The 18,678-nt window shown below is 52.5% G+C and overlaps 1 long non-coding RNA gene across 2 annotated transcripts in view; it reads right to left on the reverse strand.

Annotated features, from left to right (window-relative positions):
* Positions 1–18,678, reverse strand: part of LOC148149519 (uncharacterized) — a 36,617-nt gene that overhangs the window by 17,522 nt on the left and 417 nt on the right. The window contains exons 2-3 of one of the 2 annotated variants that reach the window (XR_015757791.1): positions 17,889–18,004; positions 10,577–10,705 (exon numbers count right to left, since the gene is read on the reverse strand). This is a non-coding gene — a long non-coding RNA (uncharacterized LOC148149519). Of the gene's footprint in view, positions 1–10,576; positions 10,706–17,888; positions 18,005–18,678 lie in introns of those variants that run through there. The other variant, XR_015757792.1, reaches the window with a different exon arrangement.

An 18,678-nucleotide genomic window follows, 5' to 3' on the forward strand; every position in this document is an offset into this window, starting at 1 on the left:
GAGGGACACGCACACATACATACAGTTAAGGGGATACACGCTGACACACAGCGAGGGAGGGACACACACACACACACATACACAGCGAGAGTAGGACACACACACACATACACAGCGAGAGTGGGACACACACACACGTACACACACACACACACACACAGCCAGCGAGGGACACACAAACAGCGAGGGAGTGAAACGTACACGTATACACACACACACACACACACACACAGCGAGGGAGGGAAGGACATGCACACACACAGAGCAAGTGAGGGACACACACACACAGCAAGGGAAGGACATGCACACACACAGCGATGGAGGGTCATACACAAACACACACAGCGAGGGAGACACACACACACACACACATGGAAAGAGGGACAAGCACACACACGGCAAAGGGGAGGAAATGTGCACAGAAAGTGAGAGGGGGCACACACTGACAAGACGAGGGAGGGACACATGCACTCACACACACACACACGCAGCGAGCGAAGGACACACGCATACACTGTAAAAGGGTCACACATACTCACAGCAAGAGGGGACACGCACACACAGCGAGGGATGGACACGCTCATGCTCAAGCACACAAACACAGACACACAGCGAGAGAGGGGCATGCACACACATAGCCAGGGAGGGACATGGACACACACAAACACACACACACAGCAAGAGAGGGACACGCGTACACACGGCGAGGAGGAGACACATGCACACACAGCGTGGGAGGGCCACACACACACACATGCACAGCAAGAGAGACACACACACACACACTCACAGCGAGGGAGGGACACACACACACACAACGAGGGAGGGACACACACACACACAACGAGGGAGGGACACACACACACACAACGAGGGAGGGACACACACACACAACGAGGGAGGGACACACACACACAACGAGGGAGGGACACACACACACAACGAGGGAGGGACACACACACGCGAGGGAGGGACACACAGAGCGAGGGAGGGACACACAGAGCGAGGGAGGGACACACAGAGCGAGGGAGGGACACACACACAGCGAGGGAGGGACACACCCACACACAACGAGAGAGGGACACACAGAGCGAGGGAGGGACACACCCACACACAGCAAGGACACACACACACACACAAACACACACACAGCGAGGGAGGGACACGCTGAGACACACAGCAAGGGAGCGACACATAGCGAAGGAGGGACAAGCACACACACCGCGAGGGGGAGGGCTTGTGCACACAAATTGAGAGGGGGCACACACATGCAAAGCGAGGGAGGGACACGCACAAATATACACACACATACACACACACAGCGATGGAGGGACACGCAAATACACACAGTGAGGGGGCTACACGCAGACACACGGCGAGGGAGGGACACACTGCGAGGGATGAGGACACACGCAAAGCGGAGGAGGGACACGCGCGCGCGCGCACACACACACACAAAGCAAGGGAGAGACGCGCACATACAGTGAGGGAGGGACAAACACACACACAAGGGACTGACACACACTCAGAGCGAGGGAGTAACACGCGCACGCACAGCAAGAGGCGCACACACACATGCACAAAGCAAGGGTGGCACACGCACACATACACACAGACACACAGTGTGGGAGTGACATGCATACAACGAGGGAAGGCCAAGCACTCATACCAAGAGGGACACACACACACACACACAGTGAGGGAAGGACACTCACATACACTGTAAAAGGGTCACATATACTCACAGCAAGAGGGGACACGCACACCATGCGAGTGATGGACACGCGCATGCTCAAGCACACAAACACAGACACACAGCGAGAGAGGTGCACGCACACACACAGCCAGGGAGGGACATGGACACACACTCAGAGCAAGAGAGGGACACGCACACAAACAGCGAGGGAGGGCCACGTACACACACGCACAGCAAGAGTAACAAACACAGGGCAGGAAACTGACACATAAACAGTGAGGGAGGGACACACATGCATACACACACACACATACACATACACACAGCATTAGGGAAGGACACTCACATACACTGCAAGAGGGACACACATACTCACAGCAAGAGAGGGACACGTTCACACAGCGAGGGAAGAACACGCACATGCCCAAGCACACAGCGAGAGAGGGGCACGCACACACACAGCCAGTGAGGGACATGGACACACATGCACAGCAAGACACACACACACACACACACACACACACACAGCGAGGGAGGGACACACACACACATGCACAGCAAGACACACACACACATAGAGCGAGGGATGGACACACACACACACACAGAGACAGCGAGGAAGCGACACATGCATGAGGAAGCACACAAACACAGACACACACAGGAAGAGAGGGACATGCACACACAGCGAGGGAGGGACACGCGCGCACACACACACAGACAGCGAGGGAAGGACACGCACATACAGTGGAGGAGCGACATGCGCATGAGGAAGCACACAAACACAGACATATACAGCGAGAGGGGGACACGCACACACACAGCCAGGGAGGGACGTGCATACACAGCCAGTGAGGGACACACACAAACACAGAGAGTGAGAGAGGGACATGCGCACACACTGCGAGGGGGAGACACATGCTCACACAACGAGGGAGGGTCAAGCACACATATCAAGAGGGACGGACACACACACACACACACACACACATACAGCAAGGGGGGAAACTCACACACACACAGCGAGGGGGGAAACTCACACATACACAGCGAGGGAGGGACACGCACATACACAGCGAGGGAGGGACACGCACATACACAGCGAGGGAGGGACACGCACATACACAGCGAGGGAGGGACACGCACATACACAGCGAGGGAGGGACACGCACATACACAGCGAGGGAGGGACACACCCCCACACACACAATGAGGAGGGACACACACACACACAGCAAGGGAGGGACACGCACACACACAGCAAGGGAGGACACGCACACACACACAGCGAGGAAGGGGGACACACACAGCGAGGAAGGAACATGCAGCGAAGGGACACACACAGACACAGTGAGGGAAGGACATGCACGCGCACATACACAGAGAGCGAGGGAGGGACACGCTGAGACACCCAGCGAGGGAGGGAGCATGGACACACCCAGCGTGGGAGGGACACGCACACACACCGTGAGGGGGAGGGCATGTGCATACAAATTGAGAGGGGGTACCCACACGCAAAGCGAGTGAGGGACACGCACAAATACACACACACAAACACAGAGCAAGGGAGAGACGCGCACACCGAGTGAGGAAGGGACAAACACACACACTTATGGTGAGGGGAATACACGCAGACACACAGCGAGGGAGGGACACACACATACACTGCAAGGGAGGGACACGCACACACCGCGAAGGAGGGACAAGCACACACATGTCGAGGGGGAGAGCATGTGCACAGAAATTGAGAGGGGCACACAAACAGCGAGAGAGGACACACACAGACACAGCAAGGGTGGGACACGCGCACACAGCAAGCTGGTCACACACACACACACAAGGGACGGACACATACACGCAAAGCGAGGGAATGACACGCACACATACATACACACACAAACACAGAGCAAGGGAGGGACATGCACACACGCACACAAAGGACGAACACATATGCAAAGCGAGGGAGGGACATGCACACATACATACACACAAACACAGAGCGAGGGACGGACGCATGCACACACAGCGAGCGAGCGACATACAAACACACACAGTGAGGGGGTTACCTGCAGACACACAGCGAGGGAGGGATACACACACATACAGCGAAGGAAGGTACACACACATGTCGAGGGGGAGGGCATGTGCACAGAAATTGAGGGGGGGCACGCACACACAGCGAGAGAGGACACACACAGACACGGCAAGGGTGGGACACGCACACACAGCAGGGGGGTCACGCACTCACACACACAAGGGACGGACACACAAAGCGAGGAAGGGTCACGCACACGTACATACACACACAGAAACACAGAGCAAGGGAGGCACATGCACACACGCACACACAAGGGACGGACACACAAACGCAAAGCGAGGGAGGGACACACACACAGCGAGGGAGGGACACGCTGAGACACGCAGCGAGGGAGGGAGCATGGACACACAGCTTGGGAGGGACACGCACACACATAGCGAGGGAGGGACACACAGAGGAGGGACAAGCACACACACCGTGAGGGGGAGGGCATGTGCACAGAAATTGAGAGGGGGTACCCACACGCAAAGCAAGGGAGGGAAATGCACAAATATACACACACACACATACACACACACAGCGATGGAGGGACACGCAAATACAGACAGTGAGGGGGATACACGCAGACACTCAGCGAGGGAGGGACACACATACACACACACACAGCCAGGGAAGGACACTCACATACACTGCAACGGGGACACACATACTCACAGCAAGAGGGGGACATGCACACACAGCGAGGGAGGGACACGCGCATGCGCAAGCACAAAATTACAGACATACACAGCGAAAGAGGGACATGAACACACAGCCAGGAAGGGACACACACAAACACAAACACACAGACAGAGCAAGAGAGGGACATGCGCACACCCAACGAGGGGGAGACACACGCCCGCACACAGCAAGGGAGGGACACGTCCGCACACAGCAAGGGAGGGACACGTCCGCACACAGCAAGGGAGGGACACGTCCGCACACAGCAAGGGAGGGACACGTCCGCACACACACAAACACGAGGGAGGGGGACACACACACACGAGGGAGGGGGACACACACACACGAGGGAGGGGGACACACACACACGAGGGAGGGACACACACACACGAGGGAGGGACACACACACACACAGCGAGGGAGGGGGACACACACACACAGCGAGGGAGGGGGACACACACACACAGCGAGGGAGGGGGACACACACACACAGCGAGGGAGGGACACGCACACACACAGCGAGGGAGGGACACGCACACACACAGCGAGGGAGGGACACGCACACACACAGCGAGGGAGGGACACGCACACACACAGCGAGGGAGGGACACGCACACACACAGCGAGGGAGGGACACGCACACACACAGCGAGGGAGGGACACGCACACACACAGCGAGGGAGGGACACGCACACACACAGCGAGGGAGGGACACGCACACACACACACAGCGAGGAAGGAAAACACACACACACACAGCGAGGGAGGGACACACACACACACAGCGAAGGAGGGACACACACACACACAGCGAAGGAGGAAAACACACACACACACAGCGAGGGAGGGACACACACACACACAGCGAGGGAGGGACACACACACACATACAGCGAGGGAGGGACACACACACACACACACACACACACACACAGCGAGGGAGGGACACACACACACAGCGAGGGAGGGACACACACACACACACAGCGAAGGAGGGACACACACACACACACAGCGAGGGAGGGACACACACACACAGCGAGGGAGGGACACACACACACACACAGCGAGGGAGGGACACACACACACACACAGCGAGGGAGGGACACACACACACACACAGCGAGGGAGGGACACACACACACACACAGCGAGGGAGGGACACACACACACACAGCGAAGGAGGGACACACACACACACAGCGAGGGAGGGACACACACACACATACAGCGAGGGAGGGACACACACACACACACACACACACACAGCGAGGGAGGGACACACACACACACACAGCGAAGGAGGGACACACACACACACACACAGCGAGGGAGGGACACACACACACAGCGAGGGAGGGACACACACACACACACAGCGAGGGAGGGACACACACACACACACACAGCGAGGGAGGGACACACACACACACACACACACACACACACACACACACACACACACACAGCGAGGGAGGGACACACACACACACACAGCGAAGGAGGGACACACACACACACACAGCGAAGGAGGGACACACACACACACACAGCGAAGGAGGGACACACACACACACACACACAGCGAAGGAGGGACACACACACACAGCGAAGGAGGGACACACACACACACACAGCGAAGGAGGGACACACACACACACACACACACACACAGCGAGGGAGGGACACACACACACACACAGCGAAGGAGGGACACACACACACACAGCGAAGGAGGGACACACACACACACACACACAGCGAGGGAGGGACACACACACACACACACAGCGAAGGAGGGACACACACACACACACACAGCGAAGGAGGGACACACACACACACACACACAGCGAAGGAGGGACACACACACACGAAGGAGGGACACACACACACACGAAGGAGGGACACACACACACACACACAGCGAAGGAGGGACACACACACACACAGCGAAGGAGGGACACACACACACACAGCGAAGGAGGGACACACACACACACACACACAGCGAGGGAGGGACACACACACACACACAGCGAAGGAGGGACACACACACACACACAGCGAAGGAGGGACACACACACACACACAGCGAAGGAGGGACACACACACACACACACAGCGAGGGAGGGACACACACACACACACAGCGAGGGAGGGACACACACACACACACACACACACACGAGGGAGGGACACACACACACGAGGGAGGGACACACACACACACACGAGGGAGGGACACACACACGAGGGAGGGACACACACACACACACACGAGGGAGGGACACACACACACACACGAGGGAGGGACACACACACACACACGAGGGAGGGACACACACACACACACACAGCGAGGGAGGGACACACACAGCGAGGGAGGGACACACACACACACACACACACACGAGGGAGGGACACACACACACACGAGGGAGGGACACACACACACACACAGCGAGGGAGGGACACACACACACACACAGCGAGGGAGGGACACACACACACAGCGAGGGAGGGACACACACACACAGCGAGGGAGGGACACACACACACAGCGAGGGAGGGACACACACACAGCGAGGGAGGGACACACACACACAGCGAGGGAGGGACACACACACACAGCGAGGGAGGGACACACACACACAGCGAGGGAGGGACACACACACACAGCGAGGGAGGGACGCACACACACACAGCGAGGGAGGGACACACACACACACACACAGCGAGGGAGGGACACACACACACAGCGAGGGAGGGACACACACACACAGCGAAGGAGGGACACACACACACAGCGAGGGAGGGACACACACACACAGCGAGGGAGGGACACACACACACAGCGAGGGAGGGACACACACACACACACAGCGAGGGAGGGACACACACACACACACAGCAAGGGAGGGACACACACACACACACAGCGAGGGAGGGACACACACACACAGCGAGGGAGGGACACACACACACAGCGAAGGAGGGACACACACACACACAGCGAGGGAGGGACACGGACACACACAGCGAGGGAGGGACACGGACACACACAGCGAGGGAGGGACACGGACACACACAGCGAGGGAGGGACACGGACACACACAGCGAGGGAGGGACACGGACACACACAGCGAGGGAGGGACACGGACACACACAGCGAGGGAGGGACACGGACACACACAGCGAGGGAGGGACACGGACACACACAGCGAGGGAGGGACACGGACACACACAGCGAGGGAGGGACACGGACACACACAGCGAGGGAGGGACACGGACACACACAGCGAGGGAGGGACACGGACACACACAGCGAGGGAGGGACACGGACACACACAGCGAGGGAGGGACACGGACACACACAGCGAGGGAGGGACACGGACACACACAGCGAGGGAGGGACACGGACACACACAGCGAGGGAGGGACACGGACACACACAGCGAGGGAGGGACACGGACACACACAGCGAGGGAGGGACACGGACACACACAGCGAGGGAGGGACACGGACACACACAGCGAGGGAGGGACACGGACACACACAGCGAGGGAGGGACACGGACACACACAGCGAGGGAGGGACACGGACACACACAGCGAGGGAGGGACACGGACACACACAGCGAGGGAGGGACACGGACACACACAGCGAGGGAGGGACACGGACACACACAGCGAGGGAGGGACACGGACACACACAGCGAGGGAGGGACACACACACACACACAGCGAGGGAGGGACACACACACAGCGAGGGAGGGACACACACACACAGCGAGGGAGGGACACACACAGCGAGGGAGGGACACACACAGCGAGGGAGGGACACACACAGCGAGGGAGGGACACACACAGCGAGGGAGGGACACACACAGCGAGGGAGGGACACACACAGCGAGGGAGGGACACACACAGCGAGGGAGGGACACACACACACACACACACAGCGAGGGAGGGACACACACACACAGCGAGGGAGGGACACACACACACAGCGAGGGAGGGACACACACACACACACACACACAGCGAGGGAGGGACACACACACACACACACACACAGCGAGGGAGGGACACACACACACACACAGCGAGGGAGACACACACACACACACAGCGAGGGAGGGACACACACACACAGCGAGGGAGGGACACACACACACATACAGCGAGGGAGGGACACACACACACACACACACACAGCGAGGGAGGGACACACACACACACACAGCGAGGGAGGGACACACACACACACACAGCGAGGGAGGGACACACACACACACACAGCGAGGGAGGGACACACACACACACAGCGAGGGAGGGACACACACACATACAGCGAGGGAGGGACACACACACACACACACACACACACACACACACAGCGAGGGAGGGACACACACACACACACACAGCGAGGGAGGGACACACACACACACACACAGCGAGGGAGGGACACACACACACACAGCGAGGGAGGGACACACACACACACAGCGAGGGAGGGACACACACACACATACAGCGAGGGAGGGACACACACACATACAGCGAGGGAGGGACACACACACATACAGCGAGGGAGGGACACACACACACACACACACACACACACACACACACACACACAGCGAGGGAGGGACACACACACACACACACAGCGAGGGAGGGACACACACACACACACACAGCGAGGGAGGGACACACACACACACACAGCGAGGGAGGGACACACACACACACAGCGAGGGAGGGACACACACACACAGCAAGAGCGACGCGCACACAGTGAGAGAGAGACACGCACACACACACTCACACAGCGAGGGAGGGACACACAGACACACAGTGAGTGAGTGATATGCATACACACACATACAGAGCGAGGGGAGGACACCCTCACACACTGCAAGAGGTGCACACACACTCACAGCAAGAGGGTGTGGTGAAACGGTTAAAAATTATGTCCCAATACATGTGTGAATCTAACCGGAATGGAGGTGTTGCTTAGTCCCGTGTGAATCTTATTACACACCTCCCCGTGTGAATCTTCTTATCTGTATGTAACCAGAATGGAATGTGTTTTTTAGCCTTGCTCTGCTGTTCACATGAATGTTTATATCTGGAAAAGAGTATATCAGCTGGAAAAGTCTCCAGTTCGGTGAGTCTGCTCCGGGGTTACGTTTAACCGCCGAGCGTGGGTTGTTGGCAACCGCTCTACGAGAACTGACGGCTCCCAGTTCCGGTAACATGTAGAGTGAGTATAAGCCAGACCCGTTGTATGAGACCTGGTTGTGGCGACGCTGCGGGGAATAAAATGCCCATATTCTAGCAGACTCGCCTCTTGGTCGTTTGTTCTGTGTCAGACTACTCTCCTACGAACCTGACCTTGAGAATTTTTTAAAACAGAGGGGCGCACACATATACACACACACGCACACACAGCGAGGGTGGGACACGCAGACACAGCGAGGGTGGGACATGTGCTCAAAAAGCGAGAGGGGACACACACACACACACAACGAGGGGACACACACACACACACACACACGTGAGGGAGGGTGACACGCAGACATACGCACACATAAACACACACACAGTGAGGGAGGGACACGCACACACACACACAGTGAGGGAGGGACATGCTCACAGACATAGTGAGGGAGGGACATGCTCACACACAGTGAGGGAGGGACATGCACACACACAGCGAGGGAGGTACAAACACACACAGCGAGGGAGGTACAAACACACACAGCGAGGGAAGGGGACACACACGCATACAAACACACACAAACACAGAACAATGGAGGGACAGGTGCACACACAGTGATGTGTCTCCTCAGACGTGTAATCGTCCAGCTCTCACTCCAGTCTGCTCCCTCACATGGTCACCGTCTCTGTGACTCCCAGGTACAACTAGGCCTCGATCCTCAGTGCTGATTTCTATTCTCCCAGCTGAGTCAGCCTCATGCTCCTGCTCCAAGTTGCTCCCTCACACGGTCACTCCCTCTGTGACTCGGTGCTGATTTCGAGCCTCCTGCTCTGCTTTTTATCCAAATCCAAGTCCCAGTCGGCCTTGACTCTCGCTGCTGATTTATATTCTCCCGCTCTGTGCTGCACTCGCTCAGGTTCTCTCCCCTTGTGACTCCCAGGTAATGGTCGGCATCAAGCCTCAGCTGCGATTTATAACATCCCATTCCGCACTGCTCTCTTACAGGATCGCCGTTGTGCCTGGAAGGCAGTGGGAAAGAGGAGGATTAGACAGAGCAGAGGCTGTTACAGTGATTGTGGGAGCTGTAGGGGATGAAACAGGTTGTCTGGGGAGCTAGGCAGACCTGCAGTGACTAAAGAACGTTACTAGAGCGAGAGTTGCAGACACTGAAGAAGGCAAAGGAAATAGTGGCTTGTTCATGACAGAGCTTTGTAGAGTCTAAAGGGCTTCAAAGTTTGGGAGAAGATTTGTAGCTCGGGTGCTCGTTGTTGTGGTTCTGTTCGCCGAGTTGGGAATTTGTGTTGCAGACGTTTTGTCCCCTGTCTAGGTGACATCCTCAGTGCTTGGGAGCCTCCTGTGAAGCGCTTCTGTGATGTTTCCTCCGGCATTTATAGTGATTTGCATCTGCCCCTTCCGGTTGTCAGTTCCAGCTGTCCGCTGCAGTGGCCGGTATATTCGATCCAGGTCGATGTGCTTATTGATTGAAACTGTGGATGAGTGCCATGCCTCTAGGAATTCCCTGGCTGTTCTCTGTTTGGTTTGTCCTATAATAGTAGTGTTGTCCCAGTCGAACTCACGTTACTTGTCATCTGCGTGTGTGGCTACTAAGGATAGCTGGTCGTGTCCTTTCTTGTCTAGTTGGTGTTCATGGATGCGGACCGTTAGCGGTCTTCCTGTTTGTCCTATATAGTGTTTTGTGCAGTCCTTGCCTGGGATTTTGTACACTACGTTGGTTTTGCTCATGCTGGGTATCGGGTCCTTCGTCCTGGTGAGTTGTTGTCTGAGTGGCTGTTGGTTTGTGCGCTGTTATGAGTCCTAGTGGTCGCAGTAGTCTGGCTGTCAGTTCGGAAATGTTCTTGATGTATGGTAGTGTGGCTAGTCCTTTGGGTAGTGTCATGTCTTCGTTCCGTTGTCTTTCCCTGAGGCATCTGTGAATGAAATTGCGTGGAGTTTGACCCCACCCCACAGCTCACCAATAGGATAAACAACACACTGAGAAACCTACAACAAAAACGGACAGATAACCAGGTTTGACCTACAGAGAATCAAAACTGAAAGCAACAGCACCCTCAGATTCTACGAACTACCTAAAGTGCACAAACCAGACATCCCACTCAGACCCACAGTATCACTACCAGGGATACCATCACACAAACTGGCTAAAGAACTACAGCAGAAACTGAAACACCTGATCAGCGGATCCAGACACTCTATACAGTCAACACAGGAATTCTTGGACATCATCAGAAATACACACATAGACAAGGAAGAAACTATGGTCTCATTCGACGTAACGGCACTGTTCACCTCTATCAACAAAACCCTAGCCAGAGAAACAATAGCCAACCTGCTGGACATACAGAACAGACAACAGGACGGTGAACCTATCAACAAAGACGGCATACTCAAACTACCGGACCTGTGCCTCACAACACACTTCACATTCAACAACCAAATATATGAACAAATCAACGGCACACCCATGGGCTCACCCATCTCTGGACTCATAGCAGAAGCGGTAATGCAAAGATTAGAACAAACAGTCTTACCGCAAATTCAACCCAAACTCTGGCTCAGATATGTGGATGACACCTTTGTAATCGTTAAAAACACAGAAATAGAGAACACACACCGGATCATCAACGCCACACTCACAGGAATCCGATTCACTAGAGAGGAAGAAAAGGACAACCAACTCCCATTCCTAGACGTGATGGTACAGAGAACACCGAACGGAGAATTCACCACAAAGATATACATGAAAGACACACACACAGACCAAGTCTTAAACTACGAAAGCAACCACCCCAACACACACAAAAGAAGTTGCATCAAGACACTGTTCAAAAGGGCCACAGCACACTGCAGTACACCAGAACTGCAAAAAGAGGAAGAAGAACACCTATACAATGTATTCGCCAAAAACGGATACCCCGCAATTTCATTAGGGATTGTCTGTATGGATTTGCTAGACGACTGTCCTCTGATATTGATGAGGGCCGTACAGATGATGTGGTTTATATGGAGTTCATTAAGGTCTTTGACAAGGTCCCACACGGAAGGCTGGTCCAAAAGGGAAGATCCCATGGGATCCAAGGTACGTTGGCAAATTGGCTCCACAATCGGTGGAGGGTTGGTTTTTGTGATTGAAAGCCTTTGCCCAGCGGGTGTACCACAGGGATCTGTGCAGGAACCATTGCTGTTCATTATGGACATTAATCACTCGGATGTGTAAGCAAAGGTAACATTAGTAGGTTTGCAGGTAACATGAGGGTGTTGTCCACAGTGAGGGGGATGGACTCAGGCTGCAGTCTGATATCGATCAGATGATAAACTGAGCAGAGTAATGGCAGATGGAGTTTACTTCTGATCACTGTGAGGTAATGCACTGTGGGAAGTCGAATAAACGAACGATATACATCATGAATGGTAGGTCCTCCTGGAGTACTGAGGAATACAGGGACCTTGGTGGATAAGTCCCTGTATGTCTGAAGGTGTCAGCACAGGTAGACTGGGTGGGGAATACACCTGAACTGGGAACAGGAGGGGGACCCACATGCTGGTGGGGAGCGTTGCTGGAGCTGCTCGAGTGGATTTAAACTCGTCTGGCAGGGCTGTGTGACCCCAAAGAGTCGTAAGGCCAGAAAGAAAGTTGAGGCTGGTACAATGTTCAAGAGAACAATATAAGTAGACAAGGCAGGCAAGAACATAGCAGACAATGAGGGAAAACTGGTGGCTTAAACTGCAGTTATTTCAATGCAAAGGGCCAGACAGATAAGGCAGATGAACCCAGAGCGTGGATGGGAACATGGGATTGGGATACCATAGGTATTACAGAGACACAGCTGAGGGAGCAACAGGACCAGCAGCTCAATGTTCCGGAGACAGATGCTCCAGGAAGGATAGAACAGGAGGCAACACAGGAGGAGAGCTGGTGGTTTTGATTGGGGGAAACATCCCAGCAGTACCTAGAGGGAGTATTCATGTAGGATCGCCCAGTTAAGCGATAGTAGTGGAAGTGAGAAATAAAAATTGGCCATTAGTTTTCTACGGTCAGACTACAGCGATAGGCAATGGGAGATGAAGGAGCAAATATGTCAGGAGATTTCAGATATCTGTTAGAATAATAGGGTTGTAATGATAGGGGATCTTAACCTTTCCAAACCTGGACTGGGATTGCTACTAAGTTAAGCATTTGGATGGAAGGAATTTGTTAAGTGTGTTCTGAAAACTCCCAGTCATTATGTAAGTGGCCCAACTGGAGAATGGGGCTAAACCTGACCTCCCCTTGGGAAACAAGGTAGGGAACGGCACTGAGGTGTTAGTGGGGGAACACTTTGGAAAGTTACCACAATTGTATTAGTTTGAAAGTAGTGATGGAAAAGGACAGGCCTGGTCCACAAGTTAAAGTTATTCAATGGACCAAGATAGTAGTAGACATGAATTTTTAAAGTAGATCTGGGGAGGCTATTTGCAGGTAAAGGGATGTTTGGCAAGTAGGAATATTTTAAAACCGAGATAAAAGGAGCGTTCAGCGCCAGCGTGCTCCTGTTAGTGTGCAGCTCAATGCTAACAGAATTGGGAAACACTGGTTGAGTCTCGAGGCTCTGGTCAACAAAAAAAGGGGTCACATGTCAGATATAACTGGCTGACTCAAGGGAATCCCTTCAGGAGCATCGGGGCAGTAGAAATACACTTTGGATGGAAATCAGGAATGTAAAAAGGGGACATAAGATAGATTTGGCAGAGAAAGTTAAGGAGAATCCAAAGAGGTTCTACAAGTGTATTAAGAGCAAAAGAAGAGCTCGGGACAAACCCGGTATCCTTAGTGATCAATGAAGCAAACGATGTGTGAAACTACAGGATCCGAAACAAATATTTCACTTTGGAACTTACTGTGGATAAAGACTGGGGTGCTCAGGGAACTAAACAGTGTTTGGCCTGACCACTATTGGAATACTGTGTGTAATTCTGGTCTCAATGCCATCGGAAGGATGTCGTGGAACATGAAAGGATTCAGAGGAAATGACCAAAGATGTTGCCAGGGTTGGACGGTTTGCGCTTCAGGGAAAAGCCTGAATAGGCTGGGGCTGTTTTCAGTTGAACATGGGAAGCTGAGGAGTTAACCGATAAAAGGTGTTTAAAATCATGATGGTCATCGACAGGGTCAATTGACAAGGTCATTTCCCCAGACGAGGGAAACTTTTCAAAGGGGTCTAAAGGACAACTGGCTCCCGCAGAGTGGATGGAATAAGCTGCCAGAGCAAATAGTGGAGGCTGATAGAAATACGTTTAAAAGGCATCTGGATGGGTGTATGAATAGCAAAGGTTTAGAGGAATATTGGCAAAATTGTGGCAAATGCGACCAGAAATGCCATGCAGGAGTTGGTCCGAAGGGCCTGTTTCCATGCTGTACATCTCTATGACTCAACGTCTTGAAATGAGTCCACAAGATAGAAAAGGAGGTGCTGGAGGTTTTAAAACACAAAGGTAGATAAATCCCCAGGACCTGATCAAATGTATCTCAAGACATTGTGGGAAGCTGGTGAAGAAATTGTAGGGCCCCTAGCAGAGATATTTGTACCATAGAGAGCTGCATGTGATAGGCTGTTAGACTGGAGGGTGGCATTGTGGACAGTGAAGAAGGTTTTCTGAGATTACAAAGGGATCCTGATGAAATGTGTGAATGGCTGAAAACTGTCGATGGAGTTCAATCTGAATAAATACGAGGTAATGCATTTGGTAAACAAACACGGGCAGAGCTTATACAATTAATGGCAAGACCTTCGGTAGTGTTGTAGAACAGAGGGACCTCAGGGTTCAGTTACATAATTCTTTGAAGTTTGCAACATGGAGAGACAGGATAGTTTAAAAAAAGGTGCTTGCCTCACTTGTTTTCACTGCTCAGTCCTTTGGATATAGGAGTTGGGAAGTCATATTGAGATTATACAGGCCATTGGTGAGTCCTCTTCTGGAATACTGTGTCCAGTTCTGGTCGCCCAGTTATAGGAAGATTATTATTAAGCTGGAAAGGGTTGGGAGGAGATTTACTGGGATGTGGCTGGGTACGAAAGGCTTCAGTATAAAGAAAGGCTGAATAGGTTGGTATTTTTCACTGAAACCTGAATGTTGACAGATGACCTCATAGAAGTTTATAAAATCATGAGGAGGATAGATAGAGTTAATGGGAGTTGTCTTTTCCCATGGACAGGGGAGTTTCAAGACAAGGCACTACATTTTTAAGTTAGAGGAGAGACATATAAAATAAAACACATGAGAGGCACATTGTTACACAGAGGGTGGGTTGTGTGTGAAATGAACTTCCCAAGGAAGGGGTGAACATGGGGACAATTACAATGTTCAAAAGACATTTGGATTAGTACATGAATAGGAAAGGTTTGAAGGGATATGATCCAGGGACAGGCAGGTGGGATGAGATCCGTTTTAGAGTATGGTTTGCGTTAACCAAACAGTGTGGTATGACTCTTGACTATGATTATAATGTTGCGTCATTAATTAAGAAAGGCTGCAAGAGAAAGCCAGGGAACTACAGACTGATGAGCGAGACATCAGGGTGGGTCAGTTGTTGGAGGTCATTCTGAGAGGTAGGCCTTACATGCATTTGGAAAGATAAGGCCTGATTACGGACAGCCAGCATGGCTTTGTGCATGGGAAAACACGTCTCACAAACTTGACTGGAGTTTGCTCAAGATGTGACCAAAAAGATAGACGAAGGCAGAGCAACAGACGTTGTTTCTGGCTTCCGCAAACCCTTGTTCAGGATGTAGCATGATACATTGGTTAGTAATCACAAGGGATCAGGGAGAGCTAGCCAACTGGATACAAAATGGGATGACAGTGGGAGATAGAGGGTGGTGGGAGAGGGTTTTGTTCAGACTGGAGGCCTCTGATCAGCAGTGTGCTGTAAGGATTGGTGCTGGGACCACGGTTGTGCACCATTTACATTAACAATTTGAGTGAAAATATAGGAGTCCCTGTTAGTATATTTATGGATACCAAGATTAGTGGAAGAGTGGGCAGGGAATATAGTTATCGAAGGGGATGTTAATCAACTGGGCGAAGGAATGAAAGATGGAGGTTAATTCAGGTGTTGGATTTAATTCAGACAAACCAGGGAGGACTAACACAGGTAATGGTTGGGCCCTGGACAGTGTTGTCGAACAGAGAGAGACCAAGGGGTCCAGTTACATTGTTTCTTGGATTGGCATCGCAGGGCGACAGGGTGTTGAAAACAGTAATTGGCACACTTGTCTTCATTGGTCAGAGCATTGAGTACATGAGTTGGAGATATTGGTAACACTGTCGTCAATATTTCTCCTGGGCAGAAGAGGCCACAGGGTGACCTTATAAAGGTTTATGAAAACAATTAGGGTCTAAGTAAGGTGAATTGCCAAGGGTAGGTGAGTCCAAAGCTAGAGGCATAAACGTGAGGTGAGAGAGCAAGGATTTAAAGAGGGAGCTGAGGGGCAACATTATCCACAGAGAATGGTGCATAGACGGAACGGGCTGTCAGAGGAAATGGTAAAAACAAGTACAATTACAACATGGATGAGTCACTCGGGCAGGTACGTGGAAAGGAGAAGGTTTGAAGGGATATGAGCCAAACACAGGCAAACGTGACTCATTCCATTTAGGAAACCTTGGCCAAAGACTCATGCCGCACAGAAACAGATTTGATGTCTCTAGTTATTGGAGGAGGAGACTATCGTGACAAGGCATGTTGTAGAGACTGAAGCAAGTTACAGCGATATGGATGGTCATCTGGACTGGAGGTTTCAAATATGTGAAATAATTGGTGAGAGGGGAGGAGATGACAGAGATAGGAACTGTTATAGGAGTTAGAATGATTGAAGACACTGGTCCTCAATACAAGCCATTGATACAGTGTTGGAGAGGGAATAGGGAACAGAAAGATCCCAGGCAGCATTACCACCCTCTCGTGGGAGGCCTGCATTCCCCTCAGTTGTTCTGATGCTCCCTAAGAAAGCACAGGCCTGAACTGATAACTGGGAACTCCCGATGCTGTCTCATTACAATAAAACTTGCAGCAGGCGTGGTGATTGAGCCTTGGGTGTGTTTGTACTGTGTTCCCCCTCCAGCACTTTCTCTATGTCATGTCTTGTTAGCTGATGTTTGGATCCCCCTTATTACTTTCTACTCTGTGCACTGGAATGACCTTACCTGGCAACAGGATTTATTGAAGACTCCCGACCTCCCTGACTTTGTCTTTCTGGCTGACCAACCATCGTCCCAACCAGCAGTTGGCAAGTCTATTGAGTCAGGAACTCCATGAGTACCTGTAGAAGACACAGAAATAGGCAGAATGGGAAATTAGACTAATGCTTTGAGGATTACACATATAGAATGGCACTGAGCCCACAGAGATCTGGAAAATCCCACTCTACATTCCTGACCTGTGCTGCCTCATCTCTCTGGAGTGGAGAATTCTGTTGGCTCATGATCTGGAGTAGCTTCAAGAGTGAGAGTCGCTGACAGAGGCAGCAATTAGACCCACACAGTGGAGAGGTACTGAGTCACATCACCAGAGTGCCGGGTCAAACAATTGTGCAGGAAGAAAGAGTTTTGATTCATGTTGCACTGGGATATACAAACTGTGAGCAGGCAAAGTGATGGCCTAGTGGCATTATTGTGTGACAATTTATCCAGAAACTCAGCAAGTCTTCTCTGGACACAGGTCCAAATCCCACCATTGCAAATGATTGAATGTGAAGTAAATGCTTCAAAAACGATGTAATTAAAAACCTGTAAGTGAGTATTAAACAATTGCTGATGTTAAGAAAAATCCATCGGGTGCATTCCTGTCTTTAGTGAAGTAATCTAAGGTGGGACTAGGATATCACAGGTATTACAGAAACAACAGCTGAGGGAGGGACAGGACAGGCAGCTCAATGTCCCAGGGGACAGATGCTGCAGGAAGGACAGAAGGGGAGCTGAGAGAGGAGGAGAGCTG

This window comes from Chiloscyllium plagiosum, unplaced genomic scaffold (assembly GCF_037043375.1).
Source record: "Chiloscyllium plagiosum isolate Xiang-an unplaced genomic scaffold, Cpla_swu_hap1 HiC_scaffold_8, whole genome shotgun sequence".
NCBI lineage: Eukaryota > Metazoa > Chordata > Chondrichthyes > Orectolobiformes > Hemiscylliidae > Chiloscyllium > Chiloscyllium plagiosum.